The sequence below is a fragment of the Condylura cristata genome, unplaced genomic scaffold (genome assembly GCF_000260355.1).
Source record: "Condylura cristata isolate star-nosed mole 26May11 unplaced genomic scaffold, ConCri1.0 scaffold00001, whole genome shotgun sequence".
Lineage (NCBI taxonomy): Eukaryota > Metazoa > Chordata > Mammalia > Eulipotyphla > Talpidae > Condylura > Condylura cristata.
In genome coordinates this window covers 9199764-9218290 of record NW_004567102.1, presented here as the reverse complement: position 1 = coordinate 9218290, position 18527 = coordinate 9199764, and the positions used below count along the sequence as shown (strand labels likewise).

Sequence of the window (18527 nt, the reverse complement as noted above, 5' to 3'; positions counted from 1 at the left end):
CCCACCCCGCCTTTCTCCTTTTGCAAGAAAATAATTTGACAGTCGATTTGCTGACAGGGGAGGAATTTGCATCCTGGATTAAAAAAAAGGCCGAGAGGAGCTTGGGAACGGTTGCTAGGGGTGGGTAATGGGTGAAAAAAGGGGGGCTCCGGGGAGCGGATAAGGAGGGGTAAGGGAGGGGGCGCGGGTGGGGAGCAATGTAAAGGTAAGGCCAGGTTACCGCGGCTCGGCCCTGAGTGGGCTGCGACCGGGGGAGGGGCGAGAGATACATATGTATTTCTGTCTCCCTAGCACACCCCCTTCCCTCTAAGCGATGGCTGAGAGGCGGTGCATGCAGATGGGGAGTAAGTTTCCTGAAGGGGAGGGTGGATGCACGCGCGCAGCCCCGCGCTGCAAATTTCCACCGGGGAGGGAGAGTGGCTGGATGCGGAGAGTTTGGAGTTGCTTGCGGCGGAGGGGAGGAAGGGGATCAGGGCCGGGAAAGGGGGCTGGCGGGCGCTATATCTGGGAGTAAGTTTCCAGGATCGGGAGAGCCTGCACGCTTGCTCGCTAGTAAGTTTCTGGCCGGGGAGGGCGCTTAGGGAGGAGGAGAGGGAGGGGTGCAGTATATAGAAGGGGGGGAGGGGGGAGCAGATTTCCTGCGGGGAGGCTGAATGCATATGGAGAGTAGATTTCCTGAAGGGAGGGTGGAGGCGTAGACGGACCGAGTAAGTTTCTTGCTAGGGTGGTGGCGGAGGTGGTGGGTTGGTGCTTTGGGAACCCGGAGCTTCCCATCGGTGGTGGGGAGCACGCTGTTTGGGTGGTTGGGGGGGGGGCGGAGGGTTAGATTCCCTGCTGGGGAGAGGGGCTTGCATCTGGGGAGTATGTTTCTTGGCGGAGCGATATTTGTTTACAGGCTGAGGGCAGTACTGTAAGTGAGTAGCGCTTCGAGGAGGCGGCTCTGACATAAATTAATATTGAAATTACTCCATCAGCTCTGCTGGCCCCCCATCTCACCCCCCAAGCGGAGACTGGTCTTGTCGGATTGCCCATGCACTTGTTGCAGAAGCAGCCAAGGTAGGCAAGAAGCTTATTAAGTTTCATTTACAAAATTTTTAGTTGGGAGATGCTCGGTGAGGAGACGGGGCGGGGGAGGGGATGGGGAAAAGTGGGGAGACAGAGAAGGGAAAGTACCCCCCCCACCACCACGTCTTTACTTTCAGTATGTTAGCGGGGCCTTCTCTTTGCTTCCCTCCTTCCCTCTTCCACCTCTGGGCCGAACAGCATCCCATCAAGGGGGAGGGGTGTGGTGGGCGCTGTAATTGGCAGCCCTGTCTTAAAGGGTGGTGGTGGTGGGGCTTCCATTGAAGGATGTGATATTATAAAGCCTTCATTCTTGCAGTCCAGAAACCGCAGGTCCCTAGGGATGTGCCTTTTGGGGTTTTTGACATGATGCTTGTGTGTATGTGTGTCTGCCAGTGGGCACTTTGGGGGTTGGGTACTCCCCAGAAGTTACTGTGGCCACCCAGATGGGAGAGAGATGTTCAAGGGGATATGCCTGCCCCTTCACTCCCCAACTTCAGTTTGGGAGACTGGGAAGTTACTGCTGGTGGTCTGAAGAAATGGATATTAAAAAACAACACAAAACCACCCATTCATTGGCAGAGGCCGAGAGCACCTGGCGTCCGCCTCTGGCCAGTATTGGGCTGGAGCATGTGCGCCTGACATCTTTAGGTTAAGAGAAAATGACTTGTGGTTCTTCCGTGTGTGCCTCGCCTGGGTTGTTAGAGCCAGCTTTGTGGAAACTCTTCCCCAAACTAGAGCTGACTTTGGCAAGTGAACTGTGGAAGCCGACTGCTAAGTATGGCCTGGGCTGTCTCCTCAAGTGCAGGGAAGTGATGCTTAGGAATGATGAACCAGGGATGGCTGAAGAGTTCTTTCAAAAATGCTTCCTGAAAGCGGCCGGATGCATTTTTTAGCAGGCCATGGAGGAAAGCTGTAAGAAAGGAGTTTTGAGTTGTTCCAGTTGGTACCAACCTCTGCATCGTTTACTGGTTCAAGACAGCAGGCTGGCGATGGAAACTGTGCTTTGGTGTTTCCTGGCAGGATAACAAGCAGGAGTACTCTGGCGTTTAACTGTTAACCAGAAGCTTTGGCTTCTCTTGGTCTCTCTCTTCCTGCTCCTCAGCTGCTGGTTTCTGCAGATGAGCTGAAAATCCTGGCTGTCAGGTACATTAATTGTACTGGGAGTTTTAACTTTGCCAGGGTAATTTTAGCACCAAAGATTCAAACCCGGACATGTTTAGTAGATGGTTAAAGTTGGTTAACCGTCCCACAGTTCTGTAGCTAGATTCAGTTCTTGGGCCTTGGGGAGGGGGTTGGAAAGGGGGGGAGGGGGGTGGTATGGGGAAAGAAATGAGTTAAAAAAAAAAAGGATCTCTGTACTTGTTACTGATGGTTGCTGCTTTTTTTCTTTCCTGTCATTGGATTTCCAGGTTGAGAATTTGATATTTGACAACTTGAAAGTTGAGTTAGTTGGGAATAAAATATTATTGCTATTTATCAAATGCTCCTAAATAGGCATTAATTTAAACAAATTAGCCTTTTTTTTTCCCTGCTGGAAAATCTGACTGGTTGGTTGGTGTGTAGATGCCATGAGGGTAAAAAAGATCTTTATGTGTGCTTACCCCAGTGTAGTGGAATAATTTATGTCCCGCCCCTTGAAGCCAAGAACAGTCATTCAGTTTTTTTTTCTCTCTTATATTTATGAGATTTATTTTATTGTTTTGCTTTAGCCATTAATCAAGTAGCAACCCACTCCCCCACTTCTGCCGAGAATGTTCCTGTGGTAATAAAGGTTTGAAGGCCCATGAATCATAATTCATTCTTTTAAAATACTGTGGTGATCGTCAGGATTTGATTTATAGGAATTGATACTGGGAGAGACATACTCTGGGCTCCGCCCTTTTAGCAAGTCCATTTTCGCCAAGATTACATGGAAGCCAGGTTGACATCTCAAAAGAAAAGGTATTTCCCTCCTGCTTATGGACATAGAGAAGATTCATTTTGCAGGTTCCATGGGCAACACAGGTCTTTTCACAGCTTGGTAAGCAGCCTTCCACATAGGAGGCACGTGTTAATATCACGTAGCATTTTATGTGAGCTTGCTATGAAAACTGTTGTTCTGTGAACTGTGTGAAAAGTATTCAGTTTTGCCTCCTTTAACCTTCTTGGGCCTGTGGTTTTTCTTGAGGTGGGAACTTTGATGGAGGGGACAGACTGTCGTGTTCTCTGCTGCTTATATAATAAAATGTGTAATCAGAAAGCTTATTTACCATATTCTTGTCTGCCTTTGATGGGTGGGTTGGGTAGAATAATCAAACACATTAGTTTTGGGGAAGGTATAAGGGTCCTTCATAAAGTTGGTTGATCTGAAGGTTGTTAACATTGTCTTGCAGTCAGCAGTTGACTCAACTTTACAGTATTTGTAAGGTGACCAAGAACTTTTGAGATGATAGTTTACTCTAGGCTGGGGGAAAATGTCACCAGAAAGACGAGTGGGGAAGGTACCCGTCTCTAGCCATTCCTAGGCTCAGATTTTTTATCTTAAAAGTGCTTGGCTTCATTTGTGAGCTCCATCCATCTCTGAAATTCAGGGACTTGTTCTTGTGGAGAGAGGTCTCAAGAGGTCTTGGCAGTCTCTTCCTGGGCCAACGGCCAAATTGCTTCATGGACTTGGGTGAGTTGATTAACTTCTGTTTTTGTCTTCGGGTGAATTGAGTGGATCTGTACGTTGGCATTCCACAGAGGACTCTTAAGTGACCTGGTAATCTTGACCATTACCCTGCAAAGAAATACTTAGGAAAGTTTTCTACCGTCCCGGGGGGAGAAAAGAAGTGTATGGCTGATTCCTAATTATAATCCCAGGCACCAAAAATAATTTCAGATCACCTAAGAAGTTTCCCTTTCAGCCATCTGGTTCACTTGCCTAGTTATGCTTGGTCTAGTCTAAGGTTAATTGAGTTGTTATTCCCAGGCAGCAGGGATGGTAATCTTGGTGAGGAATGGGAGACCAGAAAACCTAGTACGACTTTATCTACTTTCTATGGAAAATTTACATGTGGGTAGTTGTGATTTGGTTGTCTGTTTGCAATAGGATTCATGATAGGGTTCTGTGATAGCGTTCATTTCACCATGGACTTTTTTGATGTTCTTGATTTTTTTTATTGACTTTGAACATTGACATGAAAGATAAGGATCCAGATAAGAAAGAGTGACTGGGCCCCAGACAATACAAATGGGTGCTGATTCTTCTGCTCTAAAAGTAGTTAAATGCAACTCATCTTACTTCTGATCTCATAAAACTATATGACTTAAGAGGGAGGAGGATTAGAATCAGCTGGGATCTTGTGAATTAATATCATTTCTGAATTTGTCTATTGGAGAGGAACCAATGAAGTAAAGGGAAAGCTAAAGCAAAGTTGGTTTCTTTTGTTGGGAGAGGGAGACAGAGTGACTGGATTCCAGAGCAAGTCTTAATAAATCTTTCCTCCTGTATAAAATATGCAACAGAAAGTCTCTGATAGGTTCTAAGGATTTTTATGTTGTTGGGGTTACTACTTGTAGGGTTTTTTGGCTAATTTGGGATTATTGAGGAAATGGATGATGATTGGTTTTTCCTCATAGAAGACAATGAGCTAGGATGTAGTACGCTATTGGGCTGTTGTTTCAGTTTTGTTAAAAAAAATTTTTTTTGATGGAGGGAAGATTAAAAAAAATACACATGCAGTGATAACTGGGCTGTAGAAGGAATCAGTTATTTTCATGCTTTAACTCTGGTTTATTCACAGTCAGCAGCTACTCACTGCTAGGCATGTGTTAAGGTTCTGGGAATACATGGGTTATTTGTTTAGTTATTTAAAGATGTATTTATTCATTACATATAAGAACTGGGGTGTAGGCCAGAGGTGCAGGGGGTGAGAGGGTTCATCAGAGACAGAGTGGGGAGAAGAACAGGTGGATTTACTGAAATACCCTGCTGAAGGGAGAGGAGAGGTCCGCTGTGCCATATGGGTTAGCTCCCTGGTCTGGGATCAACTGAGGCCTCCATGCCTCCATGGTGATAACATGATAGCACTGAGACTTAACCCATAGGCCACCAGGGATGCCCTATACTGTTAATTTAAATAGACTTAATCATTTTCCTCTCCCTAGCCCCTACCCTGCTTAGAGTGCAGAGGAGATTCAGACTTATAAAGAAATAAATACTGCAAAATGTGATAAATGCTTTGATGAAACCACAGGGAATATAAACCTGAACTTAGCTGGAAAAACTTCTCTGAGGATTGGAGGTAGAGGACAGAGAACAACAGGGGTGCCTGGCAGAGGAGAGTCTGTGCAGAAGGACTTTGGTTGGGGTGGGGGGGACAACCAAAAAGAGTTAGTTAGATGTGGGGAGGGTGTATGATAATCTTGCAGAACTCTGGGGGCCCTGAAAGGATTTGGGTTTCATTTGATAGAAACTGGGATCCTATTGAAAGTTTGTGGTGGGAAATGATACCCCCGACTCATATTTAAAGGGAATTGTATTGGTAGAGAGGGACAGGTATGGAATTAGGGACCCCAGTAAAGAAGCAGTGGGGACAAAACAGGTGAGAGGTGACAGGACAATGGAGGGGAGACAGTGGGGGTAAGATGCCCTTTACAGCTTGGGAGGGCTGGGCTTACTGATGAATTTTTAGGAGAGGAGGAGAGGAACTCTGGAAACTCCCAGGATTCTGGCTTGAGCAATTGGGTGGATGGGTGGTGCTGTTTGCTTAGAGGGCAACCGGGCCATAATCAAGCGATTTCAGGCTGGACACTATTTAGTTAGAGATGCCTGGTACAAGGCCTTCTGGTGTAGTGTCCAGTGCCAGAGGAGTGGGCAGGCAGGAGGTAGAAAGGTGGGAAGTTAATGGGGAGTGTTGTGTGTGTGAGTGGGTGGGGTGGTATTTAATCAGGAGATCGAGTGAGATTTCCTAAGAAGAGAGCCCATAGAAAGAAGGAAAGGCAGTGATGTATGTGTGTATGTGTGTAGGAGGGATGTTAAATGTTTCATGAGGTTGATAAGACCAGAACAGTCACCACTGAATCTGGCGAAATGGAAGCCACTGGTGACTTTGCAAACAATAGTTTCAGTAATAGGTCGGGTAGGAGCAAGATTGCAGGGGTTGGGAAAGAAATGGGAGATGAGAAGCCTGTAGCATGGGTAGACAGATATTACCATGAAAGAGGGCAGGAAAATAGAGCAGGAGCTGGACAGATGTGCGTGTAAAGGGCAGATCTTTTTGGAGGGTGGTCTTGGTGGTCTGTGTGTGCCAGTAGGTGAGATAAGTGGAGAGGGAGGAACTGGTCAACAGTAATGCCTGGGTCAGCTGAGCAAAAGCCCTTGAAGAGGTAGGTTTGTGGAGGAAGATCCGGCTTTGCTGGGGGAGGAACATATCCTCCATCCCTCCATCGGGGCTGGAAGGAAAACCCCAGAAGAGTGAATCAGGAAGGTGCAGGTGAGGGACTCGGGCAGATCTGAGGACTTGGCTTCTCCAGGCCAAGCCTGCACTGTTCTTGGGAAGGGTTTAGGTTCTGGACTTGACACTGGTCAGAGACTGCAAGGGTTAAGACTGCATCAGAAAATTGTACTGCATTTTTCTGAACATTTGACTGCATTACTGAGCAGTACAGAGGAAAGAGCAGATCCTTTTGCTTAGGAAGTCTTAAGTTAAAATAATTTGGGTTCACATTAGATTTATTTGATAACTACAACGAGGAAAAGCATCGTGATTTTCAGCCCCATTCAAAAGTTGGTTGGCACGGTGGTGTATATTTTGAGCAAGAAAGGAAAGAAAGAAAGAAAGAAAAGCCTGCAAAGGCCCATTTCTTCCCCAGGCTGCCTTTTGCAAAAATAAGCCTTAGAGGCCCTCAGCCGGGTCTGGATGTAGGTAGTTGTTGAGAAGTCAGAAGAGCCCTGGCTAAGGGGCCCAGCTCCACAGTCTGACTCTAGAATAAAGTCAGTCTCAGAGCCTGTCTCTGCATCTGTAAAAAGAGGGTGATACCATCTGTTGCCTCTCCCCTTAGAGTTGTGAGGATGGAATCAGATAATGTACGGAAAGTGTTATGTAAACTGTAAGCTCGTACACAGGCAGCAGTGAGGTGAATTGATCTCCAGCCAGATTCTCTTTTCAGATATAAAACCTGACCGAAACACCTCTTAATTTCCCAAAGCTTTACTAAAAACTGCCCGCCATGGCCACTCCCTAGAACCACTTTCTATTTGGGGTTTTCAAGTCTGTTGTCCCTTAAGTGAAACTGCTCTTACTGCCTGAAACTGGCATCAGAAATCCTGACTGTGCAGTGCCAGTCAATATAAGTTCAAACTCACATTCTATATTTAGAATTTGAGACCTGCTCACCCAGAGGGTCAGACTTGCTTGTGCCGTGAATTGTGTGCAGGGGAACCTTGAACCTACTCAAGAAACCCAGTTGTGGCTCTCACAGATCTCTGCAGTCTTATTTACATTCAGCATTTGTTTTGCAAATGAAGACTGTTCTATAAAGCTGAATCTACCTAAAACAAGTCTTTAGCCCTTGGGCTCACTGAAAGTCTAACAATCAAAAAAAACAAAAACAAAAACAAAAACTGATGCTTTTCACTAATTGAACCTCTGGTTTCTTCCTAAAAGGGAGATGCTTTACTTGTTTTAATTTTTTTTTATTATGGAAAAAAAGTCTAGACTAGTATAATGAACTCATTTGCACCACCACCTAGATTGATTTTGCACACTTGTAGATGATTGGACTTCTGTTTGTATAACAAATATAAATTGTCAGTGTTGAGAGATTAGTGGATCCAATATCAATTTGTTTTCATAGAGAGGGGAAAACAATCAACAAAAAGCAGAGAGAGAGAGGAAATAGAGGCTGTCATTCAAATAACTACTGTTTGCCTAGCATTTTATAGTTCTAATGCCTCTCTGGCATGTCTTATTTGATGTTTTCATGCAATAACCATGGGAGGTAGATAGTATTCTCATTTAATAGCTGAGAAAATGAGGCTCAAGAAGTAAACTGAAAAAATTATAAATAAGTGATTAACCCCAAACCACATGTCCAGCCAGCATCCAAAGCCTTGGTTTAATGACAGAATTTGAATGATCTCCAAATTCTGTGCACTCTCAAACGGACACTGCCATGCAGCATTAAGTAACATGGTACAGAATATACAATATAGATCATGGAAGCTAAGATCATTTGGGAAATTTGGGCTCTTAAGGTCCAGTGACCTCAGTTGGAAATACTTAGATAATTTAAGTGTGTTTGGGGCATTGATTCAAAACCCTCTGGCCGATTCTGCAGCACATACTTGAACACACGTTGCCCCATAATGAATGCCAAAACTTGGCTTTAGCAAGTGGAGTGACTAGTCGCGTTGGCCTTTCCTCTCAGCCCACCCCTCTGGGGGGCCCCTCCATGGCAGAATCTGGGCAATCACTTCTAGATAGCGTGGCCTGTACTCTTCAGGCTTTGCCTTTGAACACACTGGCCCCTGGGCTGTTTACTTTCTGGGGAAGTTTTCTGAGGGCCCCTGCTTCAGGGGCCTCTCCTGGTCTTTGGTAAAACATCTCCAATTTGACATTATCGAAAGATTTTTTTAAAAAAAGATTTATTTATTTATGCATACAGAACTAGGGTACAGGCCAGGGGTGCAAGGGGTGGAGGTGAGAGTATTCACCAGAGACAGAGTGGGGAGCAGAAGAGGCAGATGGACTGAAACACACTGCTGAGGGGAGCAGTGAGCAGGTCAGGAGATGTCTGCTGCTCCATGTGGATCACCTCCGGGGTGGGGATTGAACTCATGCTCTTAATGCTGTGCTTTAACTCTCTGCGCCACCAGGGAGGGCCCGATTTTTTTTTTTTTTTTTTAGGAAAAAATAAAAATAAAAGGTGGAGTTGGTACCAAGGAGTTTTAATAGGCAAATGGTCATTTGCTTTGCTTTTGTTGTCATCACAAGGGAAGATATCAACCTCCCTTAAAATACAACTCGGGTACCAGGAAGGAGGCTGAATGTCAAATATGAGGACTTGTCCACCTTTATTTTTTTTTTTGACTGGTGAACACTTGCAAGTGGAGAGGTCTTCATGGGGAACAGCGGAGGTAAGGATGTCTGGGGGCCTCTTCCTTTTGAACAGTCTGAGCTGCTTTAGAAACCGGTACTGAGTTCAAACAATTTCACCGTGCAGACACTTTCTGGAGGGCTTCTGCATGGCCAGTAGAGTGGGCTCCAGGGGAGGCCCCTGGACTCCTGCAGCCCTTAGCTCACCTATGTTTCAGACTTCCTCACAGGCAGGTCTCGGTCCTTCTAACTTGGTGCCTCAGGAGGAAGGGAGGGGTTATTGCTGGGTTATACCCCTAACCCCTGGCACAGAGCCTGGTAAGAGTGAGATACATTGCTTACTTACTTAAGAATCAGCTGGGTTTTGTTTATTTGTTTTACCTCTGATTTTCTTCCCAGTGGCTCTTGGTGGAGGGAGAAAGCCAGGCCTCCCTGCCACCAGGATCAGTTCTTGCTGCCATTGCTGAAGGAGTCCAGACGAAAGAAATGTTTCCTTCCCTGCCTTGCCTCTCCGGGCCTTGCAGCCCTTGCTGGGGTGGTTTAACTGAGCTCTCGAATGCAAATGCTGCCCATCCCCCACCCCTTTAATAAGTGACATTTTGTTCAATCAGTTATTCAAAGCCTTATCTATATTTCTGTCTGTGCTGGCTTAGTCAAAATAGGAAAGAGAGTGAATATTAGATTTCTCTGCCCACCCCCTCCTCCTTCCCTTTGGAGCAACTCTACGTAAGATTTCTGATAGGGGAGGGGTGATGTGTCCTTGAAGAAGTAAATGCTGTAAGCAGAAAAAATGTGGAGGGCTTGACTTGTAGCGAATGCTGTTTTTCAGCAGCTGTGATTTTTCCATTTTTCTTTTTCTTTCTGTTTTGATTAGTGGAACTCATTGTGCTCCAGGGTTGGGATGGCGTTGGGGGAGGGTGTGGAGGGAACAACATTTACTGGGCCAGCTCGAGTTGGGGAGGAGGAAGGAGAGAAGGGATTTATTGAAAATATATGTCTACTTCTGCTATGATAAAGCGGCAGGCATGTAAAAATGCAACGGGGAAATCATTATTGTGGTAATGCAGGCAGAGCTCCGCTTTCTCATTAACAGAGCTTAGCCCACGTGGAGGAGGGGGGCAGCCGGCTGCTTTGAGAGTTGGGGTATTCAATAATAGCAGAAACTCAGGGGATTGTCTCCATCCCCCCTTTGCAGCCCCTCCAGCTGCCTTCTCCTTTCTTCCCCCAATCAGTAACCTTTTTAAAGCTGCTTGTTGGATATCATGGCCTCCTTCCTCATCCCTGCCACCCCAAAATGCTGGAAAGACTTTAATTTTTAAAGTTAGCAGGAATTAAAATAAATTTTCTCTTGAGAACTTTTGCAATACATTGTGAGTCAGAGATGGACTATGTCCCCCTTACATTCCAGTGAGCACCAAGAAGAGCCAGTTTGAGGGACTGAGGAATTTGTATACAGGGGTTGGGGAGCACCCAAATAAGGGTGCCAAACCCCTTTTGTCATAGAAGATACTGTTTATGGAGGCCTACTCTGTGCCAGGCCTTTGCAGATATGTTAGTCACTTCATCCCAACAGCCGTAAGAGGCAGTGTGTCGATCAGCCCATTCCATTTGAGGAAATTGAGGCCCAGGGATTTCAGCTTTGAGGACATGTGGATGCTGGTACCCAGATCCAGGAATAACTCCCAAATCTGGTTCCTGATTATTATGCTCTGCTGTCTTTAAAAACTAGCTCAGCACCGCCCCTGTACAGACCTCTGGGTTCTAAGAATGTGGGCAAAATGGAGCCACCCACAAGGCCTGCCACTGGCCTGATGGGTTGAGTGACCTTTCCCAACCCTTCCCCCAACCTGCATAGAGCTGTCTGTTGCACTAAAAAAAGAAGAAGAAAAGAAATCAGGTTTTGAACCTATCCTCTCTGTTAGAAGACGCAAATGCCCTGGCCCTCCATTCCTGCCAGGCTACTATAACTTTGCTGACAACTTGTTCATCAGACATTTAAGTGCCTCCTATGTGCCAAGATTGTACCAGTGGCTGGAAATACCAGGTTAAATAAGAGAAGGAACTCAGAGTCTAGAGGAAGATTTATGAGAACTTATAAATATGGTGTGCAATGATGGTTACCTAGAAAAAGACATTTCAGAAGTGGTAAGTAGGAGAGACTGCCCAAGGAAGAGGTGGCACACGGATGGGTGGTGTGGGTTCAGTCGGGTTATCCCAGGCAGACACGGGGGAGCGAACAGCAGACAGCAAGATGAGTGTGGGAAGCCACATAATTTGGCCTTCCTGAGTCATCACTTCAGAGATCACCCATTGAACCTCACTGTACCTTTGGTTTAATGTTCTACAACTAAGACAGTAGCCATTTGCTGTGCGTGGCCCTTTAAATGTAATGAAATTGTTCAGTGAAATTAAAGATTCAGTTTCCTTGTTGCACTAGCACAGTGAAGTATTGAATATTCACACAAGGCTGGGGGCTACCATTTTGGAGAACATATATAAACAACATTTCCACTGTATCAGCAAGAGCTGCTAACAAACTTGGCTCCATGGTTTCTTCTGTGTTGGGTGTTTCCTCCTTTGCCCCTCACCTGACTCATTCCCACCTCTTCCAGATGCCTTCCCTCAGCATCAGGGCTGGGCTTCCGTTTGTTCCACTGTCTAGCTGGAGTGCAGCATTCCCTTGCTGAGTCTGTCTGCCCTGAGGACATTCAGCTTGAGGGCATCGGCTAGGTCTTGTTCACCCTGTATCTTTGTGTCTCTCAGCCATTCGGGTTCTGACACATCTGGGCAGGTGTTGAGGCAGGTAAGCAGGGATTGCTAGGAAGAACTGGTGCTGTGGAGCTTGTCCATGACCTTGTGGGCAGTGGAGGGTTTGGAATGAGGAAGTGAGTGTGATGGAATAGGACCAGCTTTGTGAATAAACATACATAGTCCTGGTTTGAATCCTGACCACCACTCTCAAGTTAATATTGCAATAAAGAAGTGAGTCACATATATTTTTTTGGCTTTGCACTGCATATAAAAGTTATGCTTACACCATGCTATAGTCTCTTAAAAGTGCAATAGCATTATGTCTTAAAAAAAAACAAACCAAGGTGCCTATCTTAATTAAATATGACGCAGAGTCACCAAATGAATGCATGATGTTGGAAAATTGGTGCCTATAGGCACACTCAGGGCAGGGTGGCCACAGACCAGCAATGGTGAGGAAAAAAACCAACCAAACAAACAAAAAAAACCCCAAAACACAGTATCTTTGATAACTCGTAAAGCAAAAAAATACTAAAGTCATGTATATTTGCACTAGAAAGCTCACTCTGAGATGTGTGGAGGACAGGCCAGAGGGTCTTTAATCTAAGAAACTTGTAGAGAGTTTTAGAAAGCAGTCTGGGAAGTAACTGAGATGAATCTAGTCCCCGAGGGCAGGAGTCCATCCTCACCCACCATTCACGGTGCTTCAGTTATACATGCTCAGCCACCATCTGAAGCTCTTATAAATAGTTTAAGAGACATTAATGTGGTTTGAGACAGAAACACCTTCATGTATCTTTAATTACAGCATATTCTTCTATTTTATTATTGTTGTTAATCTGAATGCCTACTTTATAAGTTAAGCTTTATCAGAGGTATATATATATATATATATATATATATATATATATATATATGCTTAAGAAAAAGACAGTATAGGTAGGATTTGCTTCTATCTGAGCAGCCACTGGGGATCTTGGAACTTGACCTCCAGGGATAAGGGGGGAAATAGTTGCTCAGAGAAATTATAGCTAAGATTATAGCTAAGAACAGCATTTAGAGAAATTCAAGGGTATTATTTAAAAATTTTTATTATATTCCTTTTAGTGAGGTAATAATGGTTTAACAACATTATGATCTAGGATCATAGACTCACATTTTTCAAGGGGGTTCTTTCTTTCTTAAAGACTCATTTATTTATGCATCTAGAACTGGGTATAGGCCAGAGGTGCAGGGGTGGTGAGAGGATTCACCAGACACAAAGTGGGGAGCAGAACAGGCAGATTGATATAGTACACTTCTGAGGGGAGCAGTAGGCAGGCCAGGAGAGGTCTCTGTACCATGTGGGTCAGCTCTAGGGCCTGGGATCAAACTGGCTGAAGGGATTGTTGGCCAGTTTTGTAGCGCTGCGCTTTAACCAGTTGTGCCACCAGGGAGGGCCCCAAGTGGGTTATTTTCTTACGGAAGGTGAGGCAGTGCTCTGGCCATCATGAAGTCACATGATGTATGTTTTAGGATAGAATAGATTTCAAAATATGTCATCTACCCTCTAAGTGCAGATGCATGCCATCATTTTACAGTGCTATTTTCATTTCATTTAATCCTCAAAGCAGCTCCCCAGAGAAGACATTGTGATTTTTGTTATATAGGAGAGGAATGGGGACACGAGGAATCAGAGACTTGCTCAGGGTTTCATGGTGAGCAAATTACAGAGTAGGGATTCAAGCTTAGGAACCCAGGCCCGAGTGACTGTCAAGGCAGATGATTTTCATGAGAGGCTGACTCCTAGACAGTGTGACCCGAGCTTTGTTTGGGAATATGGCTACATTAAATGGAGGAACGGGCCATGCCACTCCTCTGGGGTTTCTTGGGCAATAGGCTGGCTTCTAGTGCCTTTTCTTTACTGGCTGCGAAGGCCTATTTTGAGATCAAAGGGTGTAAAAGAGGTATTAAAGCTATGTTCTCTACTCATCTGCATCATCATTTTCTGAAGGGACAAAAGTCAGTAAAGGTTGCTGTTTCTGGACGTTGGTTGACTTGGGCAGTCCTTTGGACCACATGCATGACCTTGAGAAAGTCACTTCACTGCTCTAAAACTCCCATTTCCTAAAGATGGTCAAGTCTGCTTGGGTGGGCCATTGGAAGCACTGATGGCAGAATGTATGTAAAACCCAGCATCTTGTAAACCAGATGGATACACATATGCGCGTAGTGGAAGTCAGGGACTCCACAGGGGATTCAGCAGATCTTTTCTATCCCTTGCCAGGGGTAGAGTGTCATGGCTCAAATTTATACAGTATTCTCCTGATTTTAGGCCTGGTGAAGATGTAATTCAAAGCTTCACTAGCGTTAAATTTTTTGGTGGTCATAGACTATTAATGTTACAGGGTAGGGAGAGAGGCACCACTGAACCCCCAAACCTGCCTGCTCTAAATAATTTCTGCCATCCGCTGCATCAAGACAAAACATATTAAGACTTTAATGAAAAGGGATTTTAATACAGTGAGTACACAATACAGAAGACAAAGAATATAATTTCCAAACCAAACACCTGAAGTTACCCATCCTCTCATGGGCAAAAGTCCACCCAAAAGGGATTGGTCCAAAGCAAGGCCTGAAACCAGTCACAAGCCTAAAGCACCTTCTGGCCGGGACCCATAGAAAAGGGTCAGACAAGGCCAGACAAGTCTGGGAGAAAAAGAGCAAAATCAAAATCAATATAAACACTGCATAGGCAACCTCCCCATGGATCTCTCACCCACATCTTTTTCAACCAGTTCAGGGCCAAGAAATAAACAGTTTCTTCACATGTCTGCCTTTGCTCCATGTGGCTTTCTCAGGTCTCCTTCTGGCTCTCCATCCTGCTTCCTTCCTCTTCAGATTCCTTCTCTTTCTCTCCTTAGCTCCACCCTCCTTCTGGGTCAGACAGGGAACCTGGAACTTACCCTTTTCCTGGGATGAACATCCTTATATACATAAATCTTTGGTCACATAGTCTTAGGATGAATTCCTGGAGAAGAGAACTACCATATTAAAGAGAGTAGGTGTTCTTAAGGTTCTCTACAACATTTTCTAATTGTTGATCACGATATTGTTAAAATTTCATTTAGGCATATGAAAGTACCCACCTCATTTCATCAGCCCTAATACGGTTTTCCAAAACTGTAATTCATGTGTAGCATGGATTCCCTTCTAAACAATATATATTTTTTTTCTGGGGCTCAGTTTTTTTTTTTTTTCTCCCTTGCTGCAGGGTGGAATACAAATGGCTTTTGCATGTGAATATTTTTTGTTAGTTTAGCAATATTTTTGTATTTCTGTTGTGGAAAGATTATGCAAATCACATGAATTGCTATCAAAAGTAATTCTTTCTGCTGACTTAGAATTTCCTTACACTTATGAAAGAAGACTTTAGGTGTGCTTCTTTTTCATTACACACAAAGTAAGTGTGAGCAGTCTTATTCCTTGCCCAGAGCACAAGATGGTCTGTTCTCTGGTCAGGATCAGCAGATGAACAGCATTCTTCACCTATCCAAATCAATATTGCTGTTAACTGTACTGCAGAATTACAGGGTCATTGTCCAACTTTTAGGAATTTGTTCTTTTTGAACTCTGCAATAAGAAAATGGATGCTATTTTCTGCAACTATAAGAAATAGTCTACTAGATTTATATGAAACTAAATATTGAGGAAAACGTTCTACCCAAAATACTGAAAAGTGTAAAGGAAATGATTCATCATTCTCTCATCTTGCTAGGACCTCTGTTTTAAAAAATGGTGTGTTTCCTTCTAGTATTTTTTCAATATATATATTGTTGCATAGCTTTTTTCTACTTTTTTTTTTAGCACCTACTCTAAGTGAATACTTAAACCATTTCCTGGACAATGCAAGTTACTTACAAAACTAAGACTCTGTCTGCCTCCTTAATGCCTTTAATAGTCTTATGATTTAATTATTTATGTATTATACTGCAGAAGACATTGTTTTTAAAAGTCAATAATAATTTAGATTAATCCACATATTTATTCCTTTTGCTGTTCTTCATTTCTTCCTGTCTAGCCTCTAACCATGTGCATGCTACTCCCTCAGATTAATGTCTTCCTGTCTGAAGAACACACTCCGTGTGTTTGGGTGGAGGGAGGAGGGAGGAGGGCTGTCTTCCAGTGTCACAATTCTCTCAGATTTGATTGTTTCTGAAAGTGCTTTTTCACCTTTATGTGGGTAAGATATTTTCACTGGGTATAGAATTCTAGCTTTTTTTGCTAGTGTTTTAATTATTTAAAGATATTCCATTGTCTTCTGGCTTCCTTCATTTCTGTTAAAAAGTCATCTGTCAGTTTTATTGTGGTTCCATTGTGACATCTTTTTTTCTCTTAGCTTTTTTTTTTCTTTTCAGTACTTTTACTATAATGCACGTAATTGTGGCTCTCTTTGTATGTATCCTTTGTAGAGTTTGGAGTTTCTAGAGTGCATGACTTAATACAATTTTAGAAAATTACTGGGTATTTCTTTTCAAATATTGCTTGTGTCTCATTGTTTCCATTCCTTACACTCTTCCTGTTAGACTGTAGTGGGGATCTTACATTTTCCTGAAGCTCATTTTTGTATTTTCTGTGCTTCAACATAAAGAAATTTTTTTCTACTGACCTATTTTCTAGCTCACCAGTGATTTTTTTTCCTACTCTCCCTTACTTACTGTCCACCCATTTATTCAATTTTTAATTTGTAAAAAAAAAATTATAATTTTTTTTATTAAAAAAATGTTATTATTTTTTTTCTTGATCTGGGCTTATTTCCTGTCATTTTGCTTGAGTTTAATTTGGAAAGTATAGAAGCACTTTTTGTTGTATTACCTAGTTTCAGTTAAAGCCAATCTATTTCTGATTTCCCCTTGTAGATAGGATAGGTTTTTAATACTCTCCTCTTTTGAGGGGTCCTGATTTCCAAGTTTTTGCTCCATGTTATTGTGAAACCAAGATCTCTACATAACTTTTTAGTCTTTTCTTGGATTCCTTCTGCTTGGATTTCCAGGGTCTAGCCCTGATGCCTTGAGAAATTGCTACAGAACATGGCGTTCACTTCTGTGTGTTCACTTTTCTTGGTGATCTTGGCCTCTCAGATCCTGGATGTTTTCATGGTCCTAAACTCTATATTTTTTGACTTTGTAGATCAAGGAGAATATTCTACTGCAAGCTTGAATTTGCTGTTTTCTGTTTTATTTCAGTGTGCCTTATATAGGGCAAATGTGAGAGGAAACTTCACAGTTTTCAGTGAGCCTCTCTCCTCCAGAACTTAGTCTCTCAGATCCTAACTGCCCTGCACACTTCCCATACCTTCAAATGGTTATTATTTTTATTTTGTATTTCCTCTGCTTTTTACAGTTGTATATAGGAGGGTCTGTTTAATAGCACTTATGTCATAATAATTGAAATAGCTGAAGTATGATTTTGTATCTCATTATTGGACATGTGTTTTCCATGTCTTGAAAATTCTTCGAAGGGTGATTTTTAAAAATATTTACACAAAACCCCTTATGATTTTTTTTAAAGATATTTTTTTATTTATGCATACAGATCTCGGGTACAGGCCAGAGGTGCAGGGGCAGTGAGAGAATTCACCAGAGACAGAGTGGGGAGCAGAACAGGCAGATCAATTAAGTACACTGCCGAGGGGAGCAGCGGGTGGGTCAGGGGAGGTCTGTTGCGCCATGTGGATCACCTCCTGGGCAGGCAGGAATTGAACTCATGGCTTTAGCTTCTTAGTGCTGTGCTTTAACCCACTGCGCCACCAGGGAGGGCCCCCCCCTTATGATTTTTATAATCTACCCAACCATTCTGCTATTGTCAGGTACTTAGGTCATTTCAATTAAATTACTTTTCTAAATAATGTTGTCATAAATATCTTTGTGTCAAAACATTTTATTAATAGTTTTAAAGGAATAGGAATGTTCAGAGTTGAAAATGCTTACCAATAGTACTTGTTTTTAGGCATAGGTCATGTATTAAAATAAAGCTATAGCTCTTTTATTTCTGATAGTTTAGAAAAGCTTCCTTTTTAAGTGTTTTCTTTAGTATAGGACAGACATTCTTTTACATGCTTTATAATATTCACCTGAGAGTCCTGTTACACAGATACTGATAATGATGAGAACTGTGAGATATGAGAAGATAGATAACTTGCCCAAAGTCTCATGGATGACTTGGCCAACGTCACATAGGTAACTTGCCAAGGACAAACAGTTTCTCTGTGAGTGGCAGAACTGAGCCAGGAATTATGGCTCTAGATTCTGTGCTTTTAGCTACACTACTCTACCTTGAGCCAATTGGGAGTTACTTCCTTTCTACCAATTTTACTTTATTCCATGGCTTCTCAACCTTTTCTTAACTGGGCATTATTTTCCCTCTGCTGTATGGTTGCTGGAGGATTAGTGACAGTGGGGTTAATTTGGGAAAGAAGGTGCCATGTGCAGGGGTTGCTTTGGGACCAGAGGGGTTCACTTGATAGACTGACCAAACAAGGTTGCCTGGTGATCAGTAGTGAATCTACTGGGGACCCAACATGTGGATTTAATGTCAGGAGGATTTCTTTCCACCTTTGACTTGACTCTTGAAGGTAGCTGGACCACTGCATTTGCAGTTTAGAGCAAGGGA

The 18527-nt window shown here is 43.4% G+C and overlaps 1 protein-coding gene across 1 annotated transcript in view; it reads left to right on the top strand.

The window, feature by feature from the left end:
- Nucleotides 1-98: 98 nt before the first annotated feature.
- The window catches only part of TRERF1 (transcriptional regulating factor 1), a 203745-nt gene continuing 185316 nt past the window's right edge, over nt 99-18527 (top strand). The window contains exons 1-2 of the mRNA XM_004673482.2: nt 99-552; nt 975-1056. The gene's annotated coding sequence lies outside the window, so the exon portion shown is untranslated. The remainder of the gene's footprint in view (nt 553-974; nt 1057-18527) is intronic.